This window comes from Artemia franciscana, chromosome 16 (genome assembly GCF_032884065.1).
Source record: "Artemia franciscana chromosome 16, ASM3288406v1, whole genome shotgun sequence".
NCBI lineage: Eukaryota > Metazoa > Arthropoda > Branchiopoda > Anostraca > Artemiidae > Artemia > Artemia franciscana.
The window spans coordinates 7,557,608-7,585,430 of record NC_088878.1 but is presented as its reverse complement, the minus strand read 5'-3'; the positions used below and the strand labels follow the sequence as shown (position 1 = coordinate 7,585,430).

Below are 27,823 nucleotides of genomic sequence, written 5' to 3'. Positions count from 1 at the left end.
TCTGAAGCTAAGGGTATTACGGAAAAACCTTCCGAAAATGTTGAAGAGGATAGTAAACTATGCTAAATCGATGAATGAACCGCATAACTCATGAACCGCTTAGAATATTCATTTGAAACTTTCATTGCAAGTTGAGGGGGATATTGAACGAACCCAAAGGTACTGCATAATGCAACTGCAAAGACTAAGGATATTAGTAAGGAATTTGAAAGAAATGCTGAGGGGAATCTTGAATGAAATTTAAACACGCTATTTGTGTGCAGGCTGTCAAAAGGCTGTTTCAGCAGTATTTTAAAAACGGCTTAGATTATTAGGTTAAAACTTTCAGGACATGTTAAGGGGTGTGTTGTAGTAATAACATGCCTTTTATGCATTCTAATACTACCACTAACAGTAGTACTGCTACTGCTGTTATTACTAATATTATTAAGACTAATTGTATCAATTTTTAACTTTCAGGGACTGTTGAGGGTAATGTTGGGCTAAGCCAAAACACATTGTGCATATGAAGGTTATTAACAGCACGTATCAGCGGTATCTCCGAAACGACTTAAAGCATTATGTTGAAATTATCAGGGCATGAGGAGGGGCTGTTGAAGTAGACATAAAAGGTATAATGTTATTACCATTATATTGCTTGCGACTAATGCTACTACTGCTATTCCAAATTCTGCTCCTATTACCCTTACTAATACTTCTGCTACTCTCACGAAAGGGATTTTGGGTGAAGTGGGCAATGGAAGAAATATAGTGGGCAATTAAAGTTATTTTTTAGCAAATAGTTTAAAGTATGGCTAAATAATTTCTTAAAATTTGCAACTAGAAAAATTTCTGTGATCGCTGAGAGCTCATACATACTATGGTGAAGGGCGTATACAAGATTTTTGTTCAGAGGGGGTGGGAGGGAGGTTACACAAAAGAAAATGAAAAATGTGTTTATCATCATCATTGTCATTTTATTTATAAGTCATCACAAAAAAACTGGGCAGAAAGCCCAGAAAAAGACAATACAAATAAAAAAAAACAAAAAGAGAGAACAGAAATAAAAACATACTTTGATAACTACAAACAAGGGACAAACAGAAATGACCAAAGATGGGAAGACTTCTAGCTTTTGGTAGACAAATCGCAAATACACTTCTCAATAACCCCAGCTAGATTTACCAATTGATACTTTCTTTGCAGAAAAGAGTTACTTGTCCAAGTTGCAAATTACATTAAACACTTTGCAAATTTAAAGTAAAGGAGATGAATTTGCTTTCTTTTGCCACAATTAAGGAGAGACTAAACAGGTGCAAGGGCAAGTAAGTGAGGAACTGTTAGGCTATCATATAAGTGAGAACGATGAACTCTACTTAGATACGAAACAGTTGATGCCAGGGAGGCATACGCAGCCCGGATCTTACTGGCATAGTTTTTAATTGCCAGGTTTACAGTTTCTTTCAGGTCTGCTCCAATAGGCATGCCCAGGTAAGTAAGGCTGCTAGCAAAAGGAACCCCAGAGCCGAAAAGACGTATTGAATTTCTATTCCATTTATAGTTGAATGGTAGAACAACTGTTTTATCAGTATTAAAGCTCAAACCAATGTGTTCGTACTCTTCTTGGAGAAACTCAAAGGATGAAGAGCATCCTTGAAAAGTGTAGGAAAGGTTTAGCAGGTCATCCGTAAACGTAACTAACGAAAGATCAACTCCTTTCAAGATAAATGTACAGTTCAACTTTTCCTGGGCACCGCTAACACAATTATTAAACAAAACTGGAGAAGTCAATAAATTCTTGGCGTTCAGCTTTTAGAATCAGAAATAGTTGACTACCATCTTTAATTCTAGCCTTCAGACTTCTATACATGTATCTTAAACAAGTAATTACCGCAAGGTTAGTACCTTTCAAAAGGGCCTCAAGCAACACCAGAGAAAATATACACGAGTCAAAAGCTCTTGCAACATCAAGTGCACATAAAACCAAGGAATCACCTCTTTCTCCAATATCCTTCAGCACTTTTATAAGCAGAAAGAGAGCATGCTCTCTACCTAATCCATGATGGTACCCAAACTGACGAGGAGGGGCGGAACAATTTTCTTCAATATCTCTTGTCAAAAAAGACTCACATAGCTTAAAAGTAGTACATGAGATGGTAATTGGGGTGATAAGAACTGCACAGAGAAGCGTCTTTTTTTGCCCTTTTTAAGGATGGGAGTTGTTTGTCCGATATAAAATTGCAAAGGGACTACACCACAAACAATCATCATCTGAAACAGTAGTGCCAAATGTTGTTACACCACTACTACTACTACTACTACTAATAACAAGGGCATTAGTTAAACTTTTTGTAATCGTTAAAGGCAGTGTTGAATTGGATCGAGACACTATGGGAGCACTGGTTAACAATTTTACATGTTGAGAGAATTGTCCAAGGTAATGGGTCTGGGGACATTTTCAGCGTGAAGGGAATCGTCTGGATTGATTTTATTGTCCCAAAATGTGTACATTTTCCATAAGCGCATTGCAGGGTGATGTCTCACTTTTTATTAGAAATTAATTAAAATTAATTCCACGAGACAAGTTTTTCAACAAAGGTAAAGAACTACGTTAAACCAAAACTGAGTAGAAATAAAGTCAAACAATTTTTCAAGCATAAAACTAACAAAAATTGACATCAATAAACAAATGAAGCCCAAAAAGAACAGAAATTATAATAAATAACCGAGTCAAACTCAAAACTAGTAGGGACTAGGCTGAGTAGGGACAATACCCTCGTGCCTTCTAGGAAACAGTGCATTAACTATTGAGCCGAGTCACTCCTTACTTACAGTTCGTCACCATGAACTGTTTTTGTTTTATTCACGAACTGCTATTTCACAAGCGATATCTGATAAAACGATACCGGGTAAATGATAAGCGTTCCAAAATCCTTGCATATACTCATTTCTCATGTTTGAATAGCCGTCTGATGCCTTTATTTTGTTACCCTTCCACCGTTACTTTCAAAGGGCACCTTTTAATTTAGTATTTGTTTTTAGTTTTCCCTGAGGACTTTTATTTGTGTTATTTACTCATTTTTACAGTGAAAACAGTTGAGCGGAGGCCTGAACTAAAATCTCGGCATTCTGTTTTGTTCTTCACTGGCTAAAATAATCTTCGCTTTTCTTTTCTTTACAATTTTGTCTTCAGTTTGTCTCCTCCTGTGAGAATGCTCACTGCTTGGTAATAGACTGTAATTAAATTCAGGGGTGTTGTTGTTGGGGGGGGGGGCAGTTGCTCCCAAATAATTTGGAGAAAAAATTATCATATAACCCATGTCCCTTGACTATCCGGATATGGACCCCTTTTGCCCCCTCCCAATAAAAAAAATGCTCGATATTCCCCCCTAATTAACTTGCTGAGTAACATTTATGTTCTCTAAAAGATGATCTAGTCAGAAAAAACTAGTACTGTGCCTTAAAGCCCCTAACTATGTTGGATCTAGAATCAAAAATTGCCATGTATCTTTTAAAAATTTGTTTGCCAAAATTACCAAAATTCCAGATAATATGGGTAATCAAATGGTTTGCAAGGGAACTGTTCCCTTTCAAAGGATATAGATCAGGGGCGTAATTTCGTCAGAATTATGGGGGGGGGGCGCAAATTTGGAGCTGACTTTCTCAAGTCAAGTGAAAATGACCAAGGAAAAAGTGAAAATAAGCCATTTAGTACCATAAAGGCTAAGATATACAAAAGAAAACTGATCTGTTTCTATGGAGACTAGAATAAAGTAGGCCTATCTACTTTTGACAAGAACTTTAAAGATGCTAGATGCCTGTTGGGGGCGGGGGGCAAAGACGAGTCTGAGAATCAAAATATCGTTGCAAAAATGACGTAATTTCAGGCTGCGCTAATTTGAATTTACTAACACTACAATATATTCCAATAATGCAGCTGAACTCCATTGGAAGTCAAAATTACTCAAACAAAGCAACAAAGTAATTGAGGCAGGGTTGTATTTAAGAAAAACAAATATAATTTATATACAATAAAACTAGTTTTGGCTGTACCGAGTCAATACGTCGGAAAATAGGCCATATTTTTATTTCGTCTCTGATGTACTTGAAACTTTCTAAGCATGTAGACAGGGTCGTTCTTAGGGTTGATGGTACCCAGGGTAAAATTAATTACACCCCTCTCGGCTCAAAGATAAAAAATAACCAGAAGTTCCAGTAGCACCCCCCGCCGCGGCACCCCCAGCCACCACGCTCTGGGAAGCTTGCCTTGGTCATCCCCTTTTGAACGGCCCTGAATGTAGAAAGGTTCTTGAAAACCTCAATGAAGGCATTTTGAAGTTTGCTTTTATTCATAAGTGACATATAAAACTGAGCAACCAACAGTATTTTCTCATGGCCAAGCTTTGTTTTTCTCCGATCGGCATGACATTATCATTGTAAGTCGACTGGACAAAAAATATTTTAATGAGGAAAACAAATATCCGAAGACAAATTTGATTGTGTCAGTTCGTAGCGCTACTTTATGAATTTATTTATTTTTTGTTGCTGATGTGTTTGAAAGTTTCAGGACATCTAAACAGGGCCATAGGAGCCTCTACTAAAATAATAAATTAAGGGAACGGATCTGTTCTTTTTGATTGTAGGCGTTCATTTTCTTTTTTCAACAACAAAATGGAACTCTTTTATGAGTGATTTTGACTTTTATGAGTGAATTTTTATATATTTATATTTATTATATTTTAGATAAAAATATTTATATTTTTATACATATTAAATGTGTTTTAGAAATATTGCTATACAAAATTATTATTGACCTAGAATTTTGACTGAAAAGACTGCCTCCTGTTTAAATTTCAATCCATCAGTTAAAGTCTTAAGTAGAAAAAAATTCCTACAATTGACCATTAATAGAACTGTATCCACAAAAAAGCGGACAGATCTCAAATAAAAAGGCTTTCCTGGCAATATCTAAATCTATAACGCGCATAACCTAATAATTGTAACTTAAAATGAACATTAAATCCTACGAGTGAATAAATGAAACCCCAAACGAAAGGAAATTAAAATGAGTAATCAAGCATGAGGATAACAGACACTGCAATGGATGAATCACTAAATAAAAAAAAGTATTTTAAATTTGAAAAATAAAATAATAATCATGTCCAACTCAAAACGAACAAAAGGTTCTACAAACAAATAAAACAAACTAAAACGAATGAAAACGAATAAAAACGAAATGTGTTAAGTTTCTCTTTTATAATAGTAACATTAAAAACCTTAGCACTTTTTAAATAAGCATCCTACTTTCATTAGTTTTTTCTTCTATAACCTTGATTTTCTCTTTTTATGTGTTTATTTTTAGAAAAAAATACAGAATATACACAATATAGGCTTGTTCACTTAAAAATTACTCATTTTAATTCACCTAAAAGTAAATTACATTCTATCCATTTGTAGGGCTTGAAAGGGGAGGGGGGGTGTAAACCCACTCTTATTTGTAAACCTTGCTAATTTTTGTCATGGCTTTCACTGTTTTTGACAAATACGACACTTCTCGAAGTACAAATTACATTCAGTAAAGCGCAAATCAAATTCTGGCCTAGGGAGGGTTTAGGGGGGACACTAACCCCAATCTTATTTATTTTAGTTTTTGTTCCTTATAAGTTTGATTATATTATATGTTTTCGGTATTTTCGAAGACCACACTGCCCTTCCGGTGATGATAAGCAACAGTTCAAATAGGGATAGGCTAATTCATTTAATTAGATAATAAAAAAATACATGATATTTCGATCACATATACTATGACCGTCATTAGCAGATTCAGCAGTATATCTGCTGATGATGTTCAGTATATGTGTGATCGAAATACCCAGTATTTTTGATTATTTTTTAATCATTATCTGTTTAATTTCTGTTAGTTTTTACGTTCATTCCTTGCAATCATTTCGCCTTGAAACATTTGGTATCTTCTGCCAAGGCTTTGCCAAACAATATGTTTTTATTATCAATATGTTTTTACCACAATATGTTTTTATTATCAATACGTTTTAATCATCTCTCATCATGGAGTCAAGTAAGGCCTCTCAAACCTGTTCCGTGTCTAATTACAAAATCATCTAAGCAAAGAAGTTAATTGTTGACAAGAAAGTTCGAGCATTCTAGTTAAACTACAGAAGTTGACACAAAAATTACTGAATAGCGTGTATCAGCCATGTTTCTGTCAAAATGGGACATTTTTCTTCTTCACTTGTATCTTAACAACGCACGCAATCGTAGACGGGGTGTAGAAAAGCTATTTCCGGTACTTGATATGCGTAATGATATACCCTGTGATTCCACATGGAATATCCGATGAGCATACGCCCTATTATATCACTGTCTTTTAACCAAATCTTGGACTTAATCGGAAACCGGAAAAACATCCCGGAAATACGTAAATCCTGGCTAGTTACGGAAGAGTTGATCACATTATATTAAGCTTCTTCATTATTGTAAAAAATGCACTGTTATCCATTTATGGTGACTGGCCACAAAAAGCATACCATTTCATAACACGGTCATACGACATCTTTAGGGAAGTTGAATCAACATCTGGAGCAGAATTTCTCTTAAATTCAAATATGCCAACTATTTATGTACGTTTGTGGTTACAGTCAAAACAATTTGGGATAAAGCAAGAACTGGCACTAGTGGCGTATAAAAATCACAAACGCCATCTAGCTTTAGGTGTATTTTGTGTGAAAAAAAAGGACTTGAAAGCACACTCCAGGGCAGAATTTTGAATCTAGAGAAGTTTCACTTCCTAACTCAGCCACTTTCCAAAATCATAAAAAGATTGTAATCTATTATTTTGTGCAGACTGGGGTATATAGACTGAATTTTTATTTAAAGTCATTCTTGAAGACAAATACATTATGGTTAATTATTATTTATAAGAAAATTCCAGTGTTGCGCCCATGAAAAAGATTATTACTTAGACTATAAAATTCTCTGAAATTTTCTATTTCTCAAATGAAGCCATTAGGCACTGCAGTTAAAGTGGCCCTGCTGTCTTATACTTTATCTTTCCATGTTAAATCACCAAAGATGGGTTTTCCGATCGTTGAATACATCGGTTTCCTGATCGATTCCCCCACTCTTTGAATACAATCATAGGAGGACAGTCTACCTGTATTTAGGAGTTGTCCTTGGACGTGTAAAGTAAAAGGAGCAGGATACAGTACATACGGTCTCAAGTCCGTATCCAAGATCTTTGTTCGGTGTTGTTTTTTCTTTTTTTTGGGGGGGGACAAATAAACTTTAAAAAACGCGTCAAAAATTTGTTGTTACGTATTTTTGTTACGTTTTTATGAGTCAGGCAAACATTTTGGGGAGGGGATTCAGACCCCCAACCCCTCCTGGATACGGCCCTGTTAGTCCTACATGTGTCTATTCCGTGACTTATTCCATTTTATTATTTCATGCTTAAGCTTTCATGCTTATTGTTTCATTCATTTCATTTTACAATTTCACGCTCGAGCTTTCATGCTATAGGACATGTTCAACGGATGAAGGATGACATATTGCCATAGATTGTCCTTTTTCGCCAACCCTCTAGGGTCAAACTGAAAACAGGTTTCCCCTGAAGTGGGTGGGAGAAGGTGGAGGCAGCTGAAATTTCTTTGGAGGGTGCAAAGAAAGGGGCTTTAAACAGAGTAAGATGGGAAGGGGCGTGCGTAGGTGTATTAGCCTCAGGTGGTTTGGTTCTGCAGTGAGTTTTTAGTAATAGTAATAGATATAATGGTAGTAAGCTTTCATCGACGTGGGGATCGTTTCTTATGCCACTTGGTATAAAAAAATACCTAATTTTTTCTCTGAAAAATTAGAAAAAATTAGGTATTTTTAACTTACGAACGGGTGATCGGATCTCAATGAAATTTGATTTTTAGAAGGATATCGTGTCTTAGAGCTCTTATTTCAAATCCCGACCGGATCTGGTGACATTGGGGGGGGGGGAGTTGGGAGGGGGAAACCTAAAACTTGGAAAACACTTAGAGTGGAGGGATCGGGATGAAACTTGGTGGGAAAAATAAACACAAGTCCTAGATAGATGATTGACATAAACGGAACGGCTCCGCTCTCTTTGGGGTAGTTGGGGGAGGGGTTAATTCTTAAAAATTAAGAAAAATGAGGTATTTGTAACTTGCGAACGGGTGATAGGATCTTAATGAAATTTGATATTTAGAAGGATATCGTGTCTCAAACTCTTATTTTAAATCCTGACCGGATCTGGTGACATTGGGGGAAGTTTGGAGTGGGTGAACCTAAAATCATGGAAAACGCTTAGATTGGAGGGATCGGGATGAAACTTGGCTGGAAAAATAAGCAGAAGTCTTACATACATGATTTACATACTTGGAACGGATCCACTCTATTGGGGGGGGGGGGGGTTAATTGTGAAAAATAAGAAAAAATGACGTATTTTTAACTTACGAAGGAGTGATCGGATCTTCATGAAACTTCATATTTAAAAGGACGTCGTAACTCAGATCTCTTATTTTAAATCTCAACCGAATCAAGCGTAATTGGGGGGGGGGGAGCAGTTGGGGGGACCGGAAATCTTAGAAAATATTTAAAGCGGTGAGATCAGGATGAAACTTGATGGGAAGAATAAAAACCTGTCCAAGACACGTGACTGACATAACCGAACCGGATCTGCTCTCTTTGGTTGAGTTGGGGGGGGGGGGGTAATTTTGAAAATTGATGTATTTGTAACTTACGAAAGGGTGACCAGATCTTAATAAAATTTGATATTTAGAAGGATCTTGTGCTTTAAAGTTCTAATTTTAAATTCCGACCAGATCCTGTGACATTGGGGGGAGTTGGAGGGGGAAATCGGAATTCTTGGAAAACGTGAAAATTGGGGTATTTTTATCTTACGAATAGATGATCGGATCTTAATGAAATTTGATTTTAAGAAGGAATTCATGTCTCAGAGCTCTTATTTCAAATCCTGACCAGATCTTTTGACATTGGGGGTAGTTGGAGGGGGAAATCTTGGAAAAACACTCGGAGTGGAGGAATCGGGATGAAGCTTGGTGGATAGAATAAACAAATGTCCTTGATACGTGATTGACAGAATCGTACTGGATTCGCTCACTTTGGGGGAGTTCGGGGGAGGGGTTCAGTGATTTGGTGAGTTTGGTGCTTCTGGACGTGCTAGGACGATGAAAATTGGTAGGTGTGTCAGGGAGCTGCACAATTTGACTTGATAAACCTGTTTTCCCAGATTCGACCATCTGGGGGGCTAAAGGGAGAGGAAAAATTAGAAAAAATTAGGTATTTATAACTTACGAGTGGGTGATCGGATCTTATGGAATTTTGATATTTAGAAGGACATCGTGACTCAGAGCTCTTATTTTAAATCATGACCGACATTAAGCCTCTTATCTTCCTTTTAAATCAATCTATTGACTCTTAGAATTTTGTTAGAGCTCATACCATATGATCTCTTGGCTCTTAGCTCTTCTCGCCTCGTCACAAGTGCCATATGAGCTCTTAGCTGTTGTTATAAAGAGGAATGGGCAACATCTATCAATATTCTTAGGAGCTTCTCCTTGTCATATTGTGAACTTTAAACGTAAAAAGCGGAGGATTAGGGGTTGGTAGAACCACTTACATTCAGGATAAGACTGGATATACGGTATTAAAAAAAAACTACTCCATCAATACCCCCTTTTTTACACTACGGTTAGGTATTTGTACTTTAAAATGAATGCCCTAACGCAATAGCAACTTTATAAAAAGTTTAATTGTTTAACTTTGTTTACTGTTTAGCACGGTGTTTTAAGTAACTTATTTGACTATGTTTAGCTATCAACATTTAAGTTGACACATGTGGTACGGTTGTGCAGTCAGTCAGTATAAGCTAGAAATAAATAGATATTGCTAGAAGTAATATCTAACGTATCTGTTTCACATTTTATCCCAGGAGACTATATTTTGAATTGTCCGTCTTTTTCTGCTTCTATGTCAAGCATTCCATTTTGAAATCCACATCACAGTTTTCGCCCATTACAAGAAGGCGAAGAAAAACCAACGAAGCAGAGATTCAACTTTCTAAAGCTCTTCCCGACGGATCTTTTTTCCCGTAATTGAACTGGCTTTTAGGAAACAGTCATCTTTTAAGAGTAGTCCATTTCTAAAGAAAAAGAAAATGGCTCTTGTTGGATAACTTGATAACATTCTACTTTCAAAAAGTGGAAATAAAGCTGACAAGATTTGAAATGACTTTCGAAACAAGACTATGTTTGGCTTTCAAAACAAGACTACTATTATGCCAGTATTTAATCGAGTACCACATTTCTATTTATACAAGACGTTTAGTATAAGGTAGTATAAATATTTTCACTGAGTTTAGTGAGTTTACAGAACACTTAAACAAAAATTGCTTACCCCGGATGGGAAGTAGCTCCATAAGTTGTTCACAATATAGTCATAGCAGGACAAAAGTAGTCTCAGCGTCCTTGTGTCCTAGCGTAGGAACTAATGTTGATCAATTATTTCAATTTGTAAGAATCTTTTTTATTGCTTTAGCAAATCTTTCAAGTAAGTATTACGGTAAAATTAAAGGCAAACATTTGTACTTTGTTGCCTAAACTTGAACAGTTTCACCACGCTTCTTTAATAAGGGACCACCCTTTCTCAGGGAGGCCAAATGGGTGGAGCGGCGGTGAAACTGTACTCCTTATATTTGTAAGTTTTTGGTATTTTCACATAAAACAGTAAAAAGACCTGCCACCGAGACAGCATTCACGAGGGGAGGAGGGTGTGTGTGCCAGGTTTACCCCCCCCCCAATTTTTTTCCAACTCGTAAAAAGTACCAAATGCATATAAGCAAATTTGATGCATTTTATAAAGTTATCTTGCCCTCCCCCCCCAAAATATACGCACCCTTCAACAAAAATACTGGATATGCACTTGGCCCCACCCATATATTTCCAAAAACATGCCTCGAAAAACGAGAAAAATCCTTGACCCCCTCCTATGTTCTTGTGAATTGGCATCCCTGAATCTCCTTTGCCTAAATAAGACAGAGAATATTATCAATAGAATATTTCGCGTATGGGCACAGGATCAGAATGAACACATGTGGGAACCGATTGGATTTTTTTGTGGGGCCCTCTATATATTAAATATTTAAATAAAATATAGTTGCACAGTGAATGAATGAATGTTCTTTATTGTCTATCTATAAACAAAAAAAAAGAAAACGATGGAGTACAATAACGGAAGGAGAAAAGAAAAGAAAGCAACATGTCAAAAAGATATATAAAATTACCAGTAAAAGCACAACTAAAATAGTGCGCCCTTCCACGGGTGAGAAGTGACGGGCGATTAAATTGAGAAACCCCAATTAAATTCAATAAATTTGACATTAGCTTTTACGGGTAACAGTTTTATATATTATATAGCATATATTATATAATAATAAATAGGTTAATAAATCTCATCCAGGAGGGGCGTAGCTCCAACATTTTTACTGAGAGGGAAAGAGGGGTCCTTATCCGAACAGTCAAGGGGCAAGGGCTATATAATATTATTTCATTTATTTGGGGGGCCACTGACCCCCTTTCCCCTTTACACCCCTTCCTGAAACGACGCTCCTGTCATCCAGCAATGCAAACTTACAAAAAATATATGTTTAATTTGAATAACTCATAATTTATCCCTTATCGTCAAAAACACCATGCTCTAAATTTTAAATTTTTTTTCATTTTGAAAAAAAGATTTTTTTCATTTTTTCAAATTTTAATTTCATTTTTTTCGTTTTTCATTTTTTTTATCATTTATCATTTTTTTTTCATTTTAATGCAGGTCCCTTTCAACTGCAGAGACTGATTGATCCCAATCGCTCCAATTGCCCTTTATCTTGCCGTGTATGGGCAATCAAGATAATTTTAAAAAGGTTGATATGAGAATTGTCAATAGCTACTTTTATACCCTTGCTCGTAAGAACAGAGCTTACAATATTTGAATCTACTTTGTTATTTAATATTTTTATAGTACATTTGTTACCCAAATGCTTTAAATACAAACCGTAACCCTATCCCTGCGGCCAAAAGACAAATGGCAATATCTGAGCCCAGGGGATTTATTTTTTTAAGTGAGTATCATATAGTAAAAATATATATTTGCTTCTTTTTCAGCGTACCCTCCCATTCAACACAATTTTTATCCTTATAAGCTCAGAAAAACAAATCAAAATTTATTTTGACCATAATAAGGAATATCTTAACAACTTACACCCCCCCCCGTAAAAATAAGATTTATTCATACCCTTTCCCCTGAACATCAAACTTTACAGTATCACTTGCAAGGTTATATCCGTGATTGTATTGGAGGAGCGAGGGGAAGGTTTTTTTCTTTGGGACTTACAAAAAAAACATTAAATTTAGTTTAAATGTATTTTTGCTACTTTTTTACGGGTTGGACGAAAATTTCGGGTGAGGGGGTCAAAGCTGGAAGCCCCCACCTGGATAGGGCCATGATCATTTAAGTAATATTTATTCGCTCACATGCACATTCGAGTAATTCTTTATCAAGTTACTATGAAACGCGTTTTCTTCAAATTTGCTAAGTTTCTGTTGCTAGTTCCTCCGTGGACCCGTAACTTCCTATTTGATGAAAAAATATAGCTTGTCTGACCCGTGTGCAAAGTTAGCTGAGCTGAATGTACACATGTGCAATAAGCAAACCGGCCATGAATGTCAAAATGTTGTTTTTTGACGTGGAATTATTTTTGTTTGTATTTTAGAATGTAATTATGATATGTTGTTTCTTTCTTCTTTTTTTTCCTTTTTTTTGATGTACTCCATCACTTCATTATTTTGTATGATGGGTTATAAATAAATACATGCATACATACATACATTAACGGATATGTTATATCCTTCTCAAATTCCCTTTTGAGAGAGATATCACTCCCAGATCAAAGAAAGTGATTAAATACAAAATGTAATCGATTATTTCAACCTAACCGTGCTAATATTTAGCAAGGCCGTATAAAGTATTTTTTTTTGGGGGGGGGGGGCTGTTTTACATATAGATTTTTTTTTGATGGGAGGTACACAAAAAAACAAGAAAAATTATATCCATTTTTATTACGCTTTTACGGGTCAGACAAACATTTCGGGGCGGGGGGGGGGGGGTAAAACTCCCTAACCCCTCTCCTGGATACGGCCTTCTTATTTAGGTTACCACGAACTTTATGCACTTCACTGAATTGAAAGTGTTTAAAACCCTCAGTTGGCATCTAAGAACATTGTCTTAATGGTAAAGGCATGACCGAATGGTGGCGACAACTGCTTAAACTCTACTTAGTAAGTAAATAGCTTTGTTTTGATGAAGACACTGAGATAAAGTGAAAAGAAAACTTTTTAAAATCCTAAACTGGCAGCTAAATAGCTCCATTTGTGATAATAAAGCAAAAGACAGACGAAGACTAAACTACTTGAAACATTCTTCCAGCGATCACGCAGTGCTTTCATTATTTCTAAAAATTCGGGGATAACCCGGATGTGTTTGAATGAAAATTGGGGTCTCCGAAATTTCCGATAATTAACGTCAACAGAAATTAACGATTTGTATTTCACGTTAACGTTCATGTATTGGCAAACTTAAATCTTCAGGGAGATTTCAGAGAGCCCAATTTTCTTTTGTGGAATTTTGGGAAACTGCTAGAAATTTAGTGATAATTGAAAACTGTTCCCAAGTAATTCCCAAGTTTGAAGGAAGAAAAAGTAAGAAACTTATATGACAAAAGGTAAGTTTTTCGCAATGATAAAAACAGCAATAAATAATACAAATAAAATAATCAAAATAAAAAAAAATAAGTACTTATGTCTTATACCCACCACACTCAGGTTCTCATTATTAAATGGTTATATTCCTTATTATGTCAAATGTTATATCATTACATCATTGTTACATCGGTTATATCAAATGATTATATTAACTTGAGACCATTATTAAAGGGTTTCTGACTGAACCTAACCAAAGTACCAACTAAAATATTTAATTAAAATATAACTACATTTTATTTTATCTCTCTCACGCTAAGCTGATTATCACCGAGTACATACCGAAATCCAAAAAGAAACCGGTTCTACATAGACCAAGAACTTGAATGAGGTGGCTATAAGAGATAAATACCAAAAATTAAAATGTTTAAAACTCTTATTTGTATCAAGATATAAGTGACAATTCCTCAAGGAACATGTAATTATTTTTCTGACTAAATCTAAGCTTCATTACTCAGTTAGCTCATAACCCCTGAAAAATAAACGTTACGGTATCATTTGATTGACTTGAGCAGTAATTATTCGCTCCTTGTGTCACGGAAACCTTCAATACTTACAAATAAAAAGTAGCTCTTTAACGGATATACGATATCATTGCAAAAGAGATATTATAGCAGAGAGTTCAGTTTAATTTAGTGTCCAAAGTCACGCAAACACAAAGCGTCGGAAATAACAGGAAAAGATTATCGAATTGCCTGTTCAGGGTGCGTTTCTAAAATGGAGTGGGATTTCCGATTTATTGTTGGGGGAGGAGTGTAATAAAAAAAGTTTATATGAACAGGAAATAGAAATAAAATGGCTAAACCTCACGTAATAGCAGTTAAGCAGTAAAATCAAATCTAAATTATTCACAGTGAGGGAAAGGGAATTTAGATTACGAATGCAGAGTAAAATTAAACGAGATTTCCAAACGATAATACCTGAAAAGGATATCTCAAATCTTTTTTTAATTACAAAATTTTATATTTGATTTTCCTATGGATAAAGTTTTGCAATACAGTAAGAATCTTGGATGAGATCATCAAAATCATAAGAATATATGAATATTAACATAGAATACTCTCTGTTAGAAGACATTTTATACGCTTCTTCAAAAAGATTTATTTTCAGAATTTCAACAATTACAATTACTTAGCCAATGTTCATTAAAGAGCAATGAGAAGAGAGGGACATATTTGGTATTGAGTGGTCTTTTCACTCTAAATCATTAAAAGGTACAAAGTATTGCTTTTGTATTTTGATTTGGTTTTGAATTTTAATATATTTTGCTTAATAAAACACATTTACATCACCTAACCGTAAGTCCTTTCTTCGTGGTTGTTGAGGGTGTATTACTCAAGTTGAAGAGGCATAATGCATAATTTAAAACCGCTTTATTTTCTGTTTTGCACTTCTTTCACTTTTTAAAGTTGCACTACCACCCTCCTGCTACCCTATGTAGTAATATATCTCTTATTTCTCAGTAAAAAACCAATATTATATATCAACGACCTCTTAGACGAATCCTTGACAGCTTCAGCATCCTCCAGGGATTTATCTTCTTTCCACTCTTGTCAAACCTATTATAAAAGGCTAATCTTTTCCTTATACCCTCCAAGTATGAGCCAAAATTTTTTTGACCCTAATTGTCTTACTAGCATATAATGATGCGCACAAGGTCATCATTTTGTGCGCACTGAAATCTCTTTATTTTCTGTTTTGTGCTTCCTTCACCTTTTATAGTTGCAAGGCCTGCTTCCTGTTACCCTATGTAGTAATACATCTCTTATTTCTCAGCAATCGACTTATCAATTCAACACTTCCAACTTGATTTCTTATACTCTATCAAAGCGGTCTGACTTCAGTCCTCTGATAGCTTGCAACATGATGCGGAACACGCTCCAAAAGTTTGCTCGGAGCTTCTACTCATTTGAAATCTTCCAAAAGTATGTTAGAAAATGTCCAGTTAATAGTTAAGTCTTCCCCTGTTTTCCTTGGAGTTCATATCTCTGGATTGGGTTCAATGTTTAATTGAGTTGGTTGAATCGTGCGCTACTCCCCTGCCCAGCTTGTGATTTGGGGTATTTTTAAGGTGGTCAACCGGATTATGGATACTGTTTATGTTTTTTTTTGTATTTTCTCCCCTATTCCTTTGTAATTACAGAGTGGGGGCAGAATTTCGTCAAAATCCTGGCGGGGGGTTGGAAGTTAGAGCCAATTTTCCCAAGTCTACTGAAAGTTATCAAGTGAAAAGTAAAGAATGAGCCTTATAATACACTACAGGCACGCTAAACAGGTACACTAAAGAAAACTGATCTGTTCCAGTGGATGCTACAATTATGTCGGCCTATCTTAGCTTTGACAAGATTTTTGAGGACGCTAAATTTCAGATGGAAGGCAAAATGGGGCCTGGGGGTAATTGTCCCCTTGCACTGTAGCAAATTATGTCTATGCTATGGACCCTTGGTGAGAAGATTATGTTGCAGTTTATTTTGTTGTATGTTTATTGATAAATAAAAGAACTCAGATCTCTAATTTGTCAATAATTTCAGAACTTTCATTCGTCAACCTTACGGGCAACGATTAGCCACTTCTGTCAATTATTATTTTTCTTTGGTTAAAAAACATGCAAATTTTTTCCACGGTCTTGTTTGAGGTTTTTTCTTTTGTTGCGTTTTGTCTACTCAGAACTCAACCGAAAAAGGGTCGTCCCAGGTGGGGGTCAGCCATTGCTGTCTTATACGCTACTAGGCATCGGAGGTTTTAGGTTTAAGTAGCATGTCGACGCGAGGTGCGCGTAGACTTACATTTCTGATTTTTGCGAGCCTTTGAAGTATTGAGTAGGGTTTATCTCGCAAGCCAACGTCACAAGTGTAGGGCCTTCAGAGAAGCGTTGGGGGTATCGAACTTGACTGGTTGTTCATTGTCAAAAGTTTGTTTACGGAAAAAGTGTGTCCTATATGATAAATGTCCTTGTCTTGTTTCTTTTTTCTTTTTTTTGTATGTGCTTGTATTTTTGTTGTGTTTTTTTTTTGTATGTGATTTATAAGTATTTTATTTTTGTTTTGTTGGCTCATTACAAGCTAAGCTTCTTGGGCTTCGTAATTACTTTACATTTTGTAATTGTTTTTTTTTAGTATTAATAAATTGATTGATTGATTGGTAACTGATTTCAGTTTGGTAAAAAAAGGAGGTTTGAAAAGAATAATGTCATAAAAAAGGATTTAGAAGCAGAAGAATGGAAAATAAACTTATATAATGTTGAAAACCGACCGTTAGAAAATTTTCAAACTGAAGTGTCTCATAGTCTCATTCAGAAGGAAATTGTGGTCAAGATTTATAACTGATCTTAGTAAGATCTGATGCAATCAATATGTATTTACTACCACAAAATTCCCTTCTCACAAGTAATATGATTTCTTAAATGTCTTTGAAGGGTTTCTTTAAGTGAGGGTAGATTTCAATGGGTTGGATAACAGAAGCTGTGATTTTCTTTGATTATGATTATTACTTGTGAAATGATACGTTTCACAGGGGTCTGGCATTGTGGTATCGGTTTTATAATCTCCTACTAATATTTAACAAAAATTTGAAAGCTTTTTATATTCCTGGGAAGCCCTTCAGTCTACTAAACTAGGTGAATGACAAACAGTACTTATGAAATTGTGTTACAAGGTCGTATCCGGGATTTTTGTTCGGGGAGAGGGTCTTTTTTTTCAGGGGGGAACTTAAGAAAACATCTGAAATTTTCTTATGTGTATTTTTGTTACGTCTTTACAACTCGAACAAACATTTTGGGAGGGATTGAAACCCCTTAACCCCCCTCTTGGATACGGCGTTGTATAGAAATTTCCTTCAATATACTAGAAGTTCTTTTGGAATCTAGGAAAGATATTCCGAGAAACTATGCCTGTGCACCCTCTTGGGAACCCAAAATTCACCCTCCTCCTACCCTGGAATACTAAAAAATGTATTATTTTATACAATGTGATCAGAAAATTACTCTTAACAGAAGAATAAATTCCAACCCTTGGCCGCTTTCCTTCAAAAGATATTTTTTGGACAGCTTGGCCACTCCTCCTGAGAAATTTCTTCAGTGTCTACGATACAATATACTGAAGTGAGTAGACTCAGTGTCTATGATGCGACACGATGCTATGATGAGTCTCTATGACGAATCAGTGCACATGATGCTATGGTACGATTCTTCAGTGTCTATGATGCAATGTGCTCAAGTGAGTAGACTCTCCTTTTAAGTTTACAGGCATATATGCTGGTTGAAAGGGGTGTCTTCAGACTTGTACAACTCCTTGAAATTGCAAGATTATTATGATTGAGCCTATAATTTCTTAGTTTGTCCCAACAACTCGCTAGCTCTTGATATTTTTTTCAAAGCATAGTTGGAAATATCCCCCGACCTTCGAAACAAAATCTTCTGTACGTGCCTGATTAACCCTACCAAAATATTGGGGCTTGACAGTGATGTTTTTTTGAGTGATTTTATTTCATTTATTTTTTTTTTTACAGGAGTCGAAGACGGTTGACTAGAATCTTTATGACTTTTATATTGCCCGACAAATTCGTATGCCAATCTCAGCTGAGTTGTTGGAAGCCAAGATTGGGTCTCGGTGACATGATTGTTCACAACCCCTTTTTTACCTTATGAGCAAAAATACGGTTGTTTCAGTTATAAAGTATCAATGCAAATAAACTTGACAGATCATAGCGGTGGTTCTGTTTCAAGGGGTTACCGGGGTTTACCGGGGTCAAGGGGTTTAGGGGTTACTAACGTCTCAAGGTATACACGGTGATTTTTGTCCAACTATACATCCGTGTCTTCTTACTTTCAGTTAAGATACTTAAAATTTATGGAAGAAAGGTAGTAACCATTCTATCTATAAAATTGATAGATTCTACTCTTTCACATTTTTTTTTTTACAGTTTCTCTGGTTTATTGGTCTACCATTAGTTTTAGTTTTTTGGTCTACCATGTTGAATTGCTCCTAAAGTTTACATTCCCCGTGTAAGCTTTCGGTGAGCTATTTTTCTACGTCTTTAATATTTTTCTACGTTAGACGAAGAAATAGTTATAACTCAATAGCTGTGATTTATATTACATTCATCTACTGAATTAGCTTCTTTTTTTTTATTCCACTTTGCGATTTTATAGGTTGGAAAAAGGGTCAAAATTTGGTTGAAGACGGTTGAAAAAAAACAAACAATTTTTTAAACTTAAAGAGGTTTAGACAATTTCTGAAGAAAATGTTTAAGTAATATCATGACGCGTGGCTTGGAGAATGGATGGATGGATTTGAACCTTAAACTTTTTTTTTGGGGGGGGGGCTGCTTAAACCAAAATATATATTCCCAGGGAACAAATTTATTGTAATTATTAATTAACGAGCGTTTTGCAATAACAGTCTTTCTTCTTGAACTTTGAAGTTCTATTGAATAAACAAATTGCACTAAACACTAATTTTAGCTTTAATGCTAAAAACACTAAGGAGTAAACACTAATGCTAAAAACTTAAAGGAGTGGAACTCAATACGTTTCTTTTATCATATTTATATCGCATTTTATCGCATTTATATCGCAAAAGAAAAAACAATTCTCATATCTCAGAGTGGGACAAAAAACAAAGAATAAAAAAAAGCAACTGGAGTGAATCACCAAATAATTTATAATCTGTTCAAATAACCCGAAGCAGTAGGCCGAAAGAAATAAATATATATATGTATGTATATATATATATATATATATATATATATATATATATATATATATATATATATATATATATATATATATATATATATATATATATATATATACATGAGAGCCAGAATTAAGGTAGGATAAGCTTGTTCTGGTGTTACTTGGTTGTTCTACATTTGCTTGTTTTTTCATAGGCATATATTTTGGGGGTGATATCTCACGCGGGAATACCATAGGGAATTTATGGTAGGCACGCCACTTGCCTGGGTAGAGAATTTAAAGTGCCGAAACCCTACAGGCAAGTGTGTATTCTCCTGATGAGCCCTTGTGTTAGGTTGTTGCCTCTGAATTATTTGTCTTTGCTGTTTTTATTGTTTGGTAAATGACGACTTATACCTATTGACGACACGACTGCCTGTCCATGGATTACTCTTTATGGTCGATTGTGTATGTTTATGCTGTTTGACCTATGTGATTGTATGGATGAGTAGGGTTAAGGCCTCATTCAAGTGCTGGTCTATATTAATCACTAATGTAGGAAAACAGTCTCCCTTTTCTCCTTCTGTCTTCCTTTTTTCTTTTTTTTTTTTTTTTTTTTAATGTGTTTGTGCTGTTGCATTGGTGATTTCTCTTTTCATATATATATATATATATATATATATATATATATATATATATATATATATATATATATATATATATATATATATATATATATATATATATATATATATATATATATATATATTTAATTTGTTTTTATTTGTATATAATAGTTCATTTGCGTATTCACATAACTTGTACTTATTCGCAAAAAAAAAGTATCAGTAGGTATTTCCTTTTTTACAAAAATCATATTCATGACCTTTAGCAAATTATTTTTAACGCCACAACCCCTATATTTCAAAAACCTATTTAATTCACTATCAGAACCTGAGAACTTACATAAAACGAACATAGAAATAGAGAAAATAGAGGACATATCAGTACTATCCATGCAAAAAAATGACTTGCCTTGACGTTCAAGGAGGGGAGGGCTGTAACTTTCCTGCATGGGATTTTCGAGAATTGAAATATCAATGATGCAACTTGGTAATGACCAAGTGACATATAGCGATCGCAAATTCTGTCGGTCTGTCGGCCTGTCTGTTGGTCTGTCCCGGTTTTGCTAGTTTAGGCACTTCCAGATAAGCTAGGACAATGAAGTTTGGCAGGCGTGTCAGGGACCAGACCAAATTAAATTAAAATTAGTCGTTTCCCCGATTCAACCATCTGGGAGGGAGTGAGGGACGGTTAATTAGGAAAAAATAGAAAAAATAAGGTATTTTTAACTTACAAACAGGCGATCAGATCTTAATGAAATTTTATATTTAGAAGGATATCATGTCTCAGAGCTCTTATTTTAAATTCCGACCGGATCTGCTGACATTGAGGGAGTTGGAGGAGTAAACCTAAAATCTAGGAGAACGCTTTGAGTGGAGGGATCGGGATGAAACTAGTTGGGAAAAATAAGCACAAATCCTAGATGCGTAATTGACATAACCAGAACGGATCCGCTCTCTTTGGGAGAGGGGGGATGGTTAATTCTGAAAAATTAGAAAAAAGAAGGTATTTTTAACATACGAAGGAGTGATCGGATCTTTATGAAATTTAATATTTAGAAGGACCTTATAAATCAGATCTCCGACCGGATCTAGTGTCATTGGGTGATCTGGGAGGGGGAACTGGATATCTTGGAAAACGCTTAGAGTGGAGAAATCAGGATGAAACTTGGCGGGAAGAATAAGCACAAGTCCAAGATACGTGACTGACATAACCAGACCGGATCCGCTCTCTTTGGGGGAGTTCGTGGGGAGGGGTTGGTAATTTTGAAAAGTTAGAAAAAATGAGGTATTTGTAACTTACAGACGGGTGATCATATCTTAATGAAATTTGATATTTAAAGGATCTTGTGCTTCAGAGCTCTTATTTTATATCTCGACCAGATCTGGTCACATTGGGGCAGGGGGGTTGGAGGGGGAAACCGGAAATCTTGGACAGGAAAACGTGAGGGGGAAAACGCGAAAATTGAGATATTCTTATCTTACGAATGGGTGATCAGATCTTAATGAAACCTGATATATAGAAAGATCTTATGTCTCAAATGCTCCATTTTCAGTTCGAATCGGGTCCGGGGACATTGGGGGTTGGAGGGGGGAAACAGAAATCTTGGAAACCGGAAATATTGGAAAACGCTTAGAGTGGGGATATCGGGATGAAACTTGATCGGGAAGACATGTCATGGACCTACAAAAATTGACTTGATAACAGTCGTTTCCCCGATTCGACCATCTGGGGAGCTGGAGGGAGAGGAAAATTAAAAAGGTGAGGCATTTTTAACTTACGAATAGTGATCGGATCTTAATGGAATTTGATATTTAGAAGGTACTAGTGTCTCAGAGCACTTATTTTAAATCCTGACCGTATCCGGTGATATTTGGGGATTTGAAGGGGGAAAAGGAAAATCTTGGAAAACACTTAGAGTGGAGATATCGGGGTGGAGATTGATCGGGAAGACCTGTCATGGACCTACAAAAATTGACTTGATAACAGTCGTATCCCCGATTCGACCATCTGGGGGGCTGGAGGGAGAGGAAAATTAAAAAAGTGAGGTAAAATTAGCGGTGATATTGGGGAAGTTGGAGGGAGAAAAGAGAAAAGATGAAACTTGGTGGGAAGAACAAGCACAATTCCTAGATACGTGATTGAAATAACCGGACTGAATTCACTTTCTTTGGGGGAGTTGGGGGTGTTAATTCCGAAAAATTAGAAAAATTGAGGTGTTTTTAACTTAAGAACGGGAAACCAGATCTTAATGAAATTTGATATTTAGAAAGATCTCATGTCTCAGAGCTCTAATTTTAAATTCCGACCTGATTTTATGAGATTGGTGGGAGTTGGAGGGGGAAACCGGAAATCTTGGAAAACGATTAGAGTGGAGAGATCGGGATTAAACGTTGTGGGTAAAATAAGCAAATGTCGTAAATAGGTGATTGATGTAACCGGAATGGGTCTGCTCTCTTTAGGGGAGTTAGGGGGGTCCAGTACTTTGGTGAGTTCGGTGCTTCTGGACGTGCTAGGACGATGAAAATTGGTAGGCGTTTCAGGGACCTGAACAGATTGACTTGATAAGGTCGTTTTCCCCGATTCGACCATCTGGGGGGCTGAAGGGAGAGGAAAAATCAGAAGAAATGAGGAATTTATAACTTACGAGTGGGTAATCGGATCTTAATTAATTTTAATTTTTAGAAGAGCCTCGTGTTTCAGAGCTCTTGTTTTAAATCCCGACCGGCATTAAGCCTCTGATTTTCCTTTTAAATCAATCTATTGATTCTTAGAATTTTACTAGAGCTCATACCATATGAGCTATTGTCTTTTGGCTCTTCCGACCTCGTCACAAGTGCCATATGAGCTCTTAACTCTTGTTTCTTCTAATGTGTACAAAATGCCAAAAATTTGTTTATTAAATTTATTAAATGAGTTCATGCCATATGAGCTCTTGGCTCTTCCGAACTCGTCACAAGTCCCATATGAGCTCTTAGCTCTTGTTTTTTTGGTCCGACACCATTTCTGAGGGTTTAAGGGCTATTTTTCGGAATTCCTATAAAGTTAGTAAAACAGTTCAAAACAGTGATGATATCTTTTTATTGATTAAATAAAAAAAACTAGTTTTTTTAACTGAAAGTAAGGAGCGACATTAAAACTTAAAACGAACAGAAATTACTCCGTATATGAAATGGGTTGTCCCCTCCGCAGCCCCTCGCTCTTTACGCTAAAGTTTGACTCTTTGCCACAATTCTACTTTTTAAAACAATTACAAACTTTAGCGTAAAGAGCGTGGGACTGCGGAGGGGACAACCCATTTCATATACGGAGTAATTTCTGTTCGTTTTAAGCTTTAATGTCGCTCCTTACTTTCAGTTAAAAAATCTAGTTTTTTTTATTTAATTTCTGAACGTTTTTGAGTTAATGCATGTTTTATTTTGGCTCTCCGCACATAAATTTGTTGAAATGAAATTAGTATATTAATTTTTTTTTGGCTAAATGGCTTTCTCTTAGTTTTGATCAGACAATTTTGAGAAATAAGAGGTGGGGAAGGAGGCCTAGCTTCCCTCCAATTTTTCGGTTACTTAAAAAGGCTACTAGAACTTTTAATATTCAACGAACGTTTTTATTAGTAAAAAATATACGTAACTTAAGAATTAACTTACGTAACAAGCTTTTATATTCTTATATTTTTATTATGTGTACGAGGGGGTTTGTACCCTCGTTAATACCTCGCTCTTTACACTAAATCGTAAGTTTTGTCCCAATTCTTTAAGAATGACCCCTGAATCAAAAAGGCCGTAGAATAAATAGTTGAAATCACTAAAAATATTCTAGCATAAAGAGCGAGGTATTTATCTCCTCCTAAATACCTTGCTCTTTATGCTAAAGTATTTTTAGAACCCCTCATATGCGTAATAATCTCTGTTCGTTTTAAATTTCAATGCTATTCCTTACTTTCATTTGAAAAAACGTTTTCATGTTTATTTTTTCATTGTTTTTTTTTTATAGTAATGCCTGTTGACTTTTGGAAAAAAATGAGCATGGGAGGGGGCCTATATGCCCTCCAATTTTTTTGGTCACTTAAAAAGGGCACTAGAACTTTTCATTTCCGTTAGAATGAGCCCTCTCGCGACATTCTAGGACCACTTGGTCGATAAGATGACCCCTGGGAAAAAAAACAACAAAAAAACAAACAAATAAACACGCACCCGTGATTTGTCTTCTGGCAAAAAATACAAAATTCCACATTTTTTAGATAGGAGCTTGAAATTTTTGCTAGAGTTCTCTGATATACCGAATGCGATGGTGTGATTTTCGTTAAGATTCTATGACTTTTATGGGATGTTTCCCCCTTTTTTCCAAAATAGGGCAAATTTTCTCAGGCTCGTAACTTTTGATGACAAAGACTAAATTAATTGAAACTTATATATTTAGAATCAGCGTAAAAAATCCGTTTTTTAGAGTTTCGTTTACTATTGACCCGGGTCGCCCCTTACTACAGTTCCTTACCACGAACTGTTTAAAAAGAAAATAATTCGGTATTTTGGGGCTTCTGACATTATTACTCCTTTGCGGAAGTTAAGCTCAAAATTGAAAAAGGATTATATTTTTTCTCTGGGCCCCTTCCACATCTTAGTTTGTTTATTTTCCCGTTAGTTTTCACCTGTTTTCGCTTTATAGTTGTGTTATCTCTTAGCAGTTCTTTCGTTATTTGAGTTATGGTTGTGGTATATATGTTTTATCGCTCGTATAGTTGTGTTATTTTCAAATTATACTCCATAATAGAGAGGCTCCGAACACCCAGCATTGTATATTAAGCTCTTAATTTGACGTTTTTTTCTAACGTGACCAGATTCGTCCTGCGCCCTTTTCATTGAATTTTTTTCCCCCATGACATATTTCTCCAAGGAAAGATCCTCCCACATAGCCCCCTCTCTCAACCCTATCCCCAAAACCAAAAAATCCCCCTGAAAACGTCTGTACACTTCCCAATAAGCATTATTATATGTAAACACTGGTTGAAGTTTGTAACTTGCAACCCCTCCCCCAGGGACTGTGGGGGAGTAAGTCATCCCCAAAAACATAGTTATTATGATTTTCGACTATGCTAAACAAAATGGCTATCTCAAAATTTTGATCCGTTGACTTTGGGAAAAAAATGAGCGTGGGAGGGGGCCTAGATGCCCTCCAATTTTTTGGTCACTCAAAAAGGGCACTAGAACTTTTCATTTCCGTTAGAATAAGCCCTCTTGCGACATTCTAGGACAACTGGGTCGATACGATCACCCCTGGGAAAAAGAAAAAAAAAAAACAAAAAAACAAATAAACACGCATCCGTGATCTGCCTTCTGGCAAAAAATACAAAATTCCACATTTTTGTAGATAGGAGCTTGAAACTTCTACAGTAGGGTTCTCTGATAGGCCTACGGTGAATCTGATGGTGTGATTTTCGTAAAGATTCTATGACTTATAGGGGGCGTTTCCCCCTATTTTCTAAAATAACGCAAATTTTCTCAGGCTCGTAACTTTTGATGGGTAAGACTAAACTTGATGAAACTTATATATTTAAAATCAGCATTAAAATGCGATTCTTTTGATGTATGTATTGGCATCAAAATTCTATCTTTTAGAGTTTTGGTTACTATTGAGCCGGGTCGCTCCTTACAGTTCGTTACCACGAACTGTTTGACAGTGAATAGATATAAAATTATTTAACTGGATATTTCGAACACATATATAGTATGCATCATCATTTTATGTATAAAGTTCATATCTTTTCCTATAAAGTTGTTTTTGCAATGAACTTTCATCATTGAGATTAATCCGAATAATAGGGATTATTCCTGGATAAGCTTTAAATGGCAATTTTTTTCTCATTTAGTAGTTTTTTCTCAAAAAGCGTTTGGGAGATTCTGCTTATCATAAGCTGTGGTTCGTTCTTTACTGTGTTGCACCGAAAAGGGCAGCCGTGATATCATCGTGCCAGATTAAATCAAATCTGCATCAAACGTTGTTACGTTTTTCAGGTCAGGCAAAAATTTTGGGGGGTGTTGAGCCTTATACCCCCTCCCTCAATACGGCCTTGCATGTGATTAATTTTCAAAAGTCCTATTCTACATAACTTAATAATCAACAAACTCAGTCTTCTTGCAAATTTGCCCAAAGATTATTTTGGTTTCCATCAAAATTTACTTTCCTAGCTCAAACAATACGCTAGCAATCTATTTGCTTATTTTTAATTAAATAAAAAACAAGTTCTTTAAATGAAAGTAAGGAGCGACATTAAAACTTAACGAACAGAAATTACTCCGTATATGAAAGGGGCTGTTCCCTCCTCAACTCCCCGCTCTTTACGCTAAAGCTTGACTCTTTCTGTCAACTTTACTTTTCAAAACAGTGAAAAACTTTAGCGTTAATTTCTTTTCGTTTTAAGTTTTTAATGCTGCACCTTACTTTCTGTTGAAAAAACTTTTTCATATTTATTTTTTCATTGTTTTGTATTTAAATAATGCTAAGAAATCCTGCGCCCCCTTTATGGAAATTATCTTCCCTTATGAAACTTTCCTCCATGGAAACATCCTCCCATGTAATCCCCTCCCCTCAACCCTCCTCCCCAACGAAAAAGTCCCCCTAATAACGTCTGTACACTTACCAATAAGAATTACTATATGTAAACACTGGTCAAAGTTTGTAACTTGTAGCCCCTCCCCCGGGGACTGTGAAGAAGTAAGTCGCCCCCACATAGTTATTAGGGTTTTCGACCATGTTGAAAAAAATAGCGATCTCAAAATTTTGACCCTTTGACTGTGGGGAAAAAAGAGCGTGGCAGGTGGCCTAGGTGCCCTCCAATTTTTCGTCACTTAAAAAGGGCACCAGAACTTTTAATTTCTGTTAGAATGATCCCTCTTGGGACATTCTAGGACTACTAGGTCGATACGATCACCCATGGGGAAAAATAACAAATAAACACGCACCCGTGATCGGTCTTCTAACAAAAAATACGAAATTCCACATTTTTGTGGATAGGAGCTTGAGATTATTACAGTGGGGTTCTCTGACACGCTGAATGCAATGGACTTTTATGATATGACTTTTAGGGGGTGTTTTCTCTTATTTTCCAAAATAAAACAAATTATCTAAGGCTCGTAACTTTTGATGGGTAAGACTAAATTAGAGTTTCGTTTACTATTGAGTCGGGTCGCTCCTTACTACAGTTCCATGCCGAGAACTACTTGACCACAGTCGCTGTTTTGACATATCATATTTGTTTCTTTTTTTTCTGAGGACGACACTGTGAAGTAAAAATATTATCTTAAATAATCTCATCTTTCAGATATGTCATATCTTTTCATGACTCGCTATGACCTTTTGCTTTAGTCGGGTCCACCCGGACACGATACTGATTTTAAAAAACAGACAGAGAAAAAAGCTTTCCTAAGAAAAGTAAAAAGCCATGCTAAAACTTGAGGTGAGCAGAAGTAAAATCCTATAATAATTCAAAAGATCAGAAATTACCATTAAAAATAATAGAAGCCCGAAACGAACAAATATTAAAATAAATTGTTTAATCGAAAACAAAAATAACTGATACTGATACTGATACACATAAACCTTAAAACACAAATTAACTCCAATAAATGCTCAAGTCGAACTTACAACGGACGGAAATCACTACAAACAGGAGTTAGGATAAGGCTCCCCCCCCCTACATAAACTT

At 35.8% G+C, this 27,823-nt stretch overlaps 1 long non-coding RNA gene across 1 annotated transcript; it reads left to right on the top strand.

Annotated features, from left to right (window-relative positions):
* Positions 1-465: 465 nt before the first annotated feature.
* Positions 466-18,527, top strand: LOC136036848 (uncharacterized). Its single transcript, XR_010619792.1, has 2 exons — positions 466-611; positions 18,330-18,527. It is a non-coding gene; the product is annotated as an uncharacterized LOC136036848 (long non-coding RNA).
* The last annotated feature ends 9,296 nt before the right edge of the window (positions 18,528-27,823 follow it).